Below are 1,396 nucleotides of genomic sequence, written 5' to 3' on the forward strand. Positions count from 1 at the left end.
GCCCCCTCTGTGTGCGTGTGAGGCAGCCAGAGATGCTGCCTGGGGACGCACCCTCTATTGTGTGGTCCTCCTGTGTGCGTGTGGGGCAGCCAGAGATGCTGCCTTGGGATGCATCCTCCATTCAGTGGCCCCCTCTGTGCATGTGGGGCAGCCAGAGATGCTGCCTGGGGACGCACCCTCCATTAGGTGACCCCACTGTGTGCATGTGAGGCAGCCAGAGATGTTGTCTGGGGGCGCATCCTCCATTGGGTGGCCCCCCTGTGTGCGTGTGTGGGAACCCAGATGTTCCCTGAGGGCGCACCCTCCATTGGGTGGCCCCCCTGTGTGCGTGTGTGGGAACCCAGATGTTCCCTGAGGGCGCACCCTCCATTGGGTGGCCCCCCTGTGTGCGTGTGTGGGAACCCAGATGCTCCCTGGTAACCATGTACAGACATTTCTGCTTCTTCCTCCCTGGGAGCGCACCTTCCATTGGGTGGCCCCCCTGTGTGTGTGTGTGGGAGCCAAGATGGTCTTTGGGGACACACCCTCCATTGGGTGGCCCCCTGTGTACGTGTGTGGCAGCCAGAGATGCTGCCTGGGGGCGCACCCTCCATTGGGTGGCCCCGCTGTGTGCGGGTGTGGGAACCAAGATGCTCCCTGGGAGCGCACCTTCCATTGGGTGGCCCCCCTGTGTGTGTGTGTGGGAGCCAAGATGGTCTTTGGGGACACACCCTCCATTGGGTGGCCCCGCTGTGTGCGGGTGTGGGAACCAAGATGCTCCCTGGGAGCGCACCTTCCATTGGGTGGCCCCCCTGTGTGTGTGTGTGGGAGCCAAGATGGTCTTTGGGGACACACCCTCCATTGGGTGGCCCCGCTGTGTGCGGGTGTGGGAACCAAGATGCTCCCTGGGAGCGCACCTTCCATTGGGTGGCCCCCCTGTGTGTGTGTGTGGGAGCCAAGATGGTCTTTGGGGACACACCCTCCATTGGGTGGCCCCGCTGTGTGCGGGTGTGGGAACCAAGATGCTCCCTGGGAGCGCACCTTCCATTGGGTGGCCCCCCTGTGTGTGTGTGTGGGAGCCAAGATGGTCTTTGGGGACACACCCTCCATTGGGTGGCCCCGCTGTGTGCGGGTGTGGGAACCAAGATGCTCCCTGGGAGCGCACCTTCCATTGGGTGGCCCCCCTGTGTGCGTGTGTGGGAACCCAGATGTTCCCTGAGGGCGCACCCTCCATTGGGTGGCCCCCTTGTGTGCATTTGGGGCAGCCAGAGACGCTGCCTGGGGACGTACCCTCAATTGTTTGGCCCCCCTGTGTGCATGTGACGCAGCCAGAGATGCTGCCTGGGGGCGCACCCCACCATTGGATGGCCCTGCTGTGTGCGTGTGAAGCAGCCAGAGATACTACCTGTGTGCGCAC

The sequence above is a fragment of the Monopterus albus genome, unplaced genomic scaffold, assembly GCF_001952655.1.
Source record: "Monopterus albus unplaced genomic scaffold, M_albus_1.0 scaffold76.1, whole genome shotgun sequence".
In the NCBI taxonomy this organism is placed as follows: Eukaryota; Metazoa; Chordata; class Actinopteri; order Synbranchiformes; family Synbranchidae; genus Monopterus; species Monopterus albus.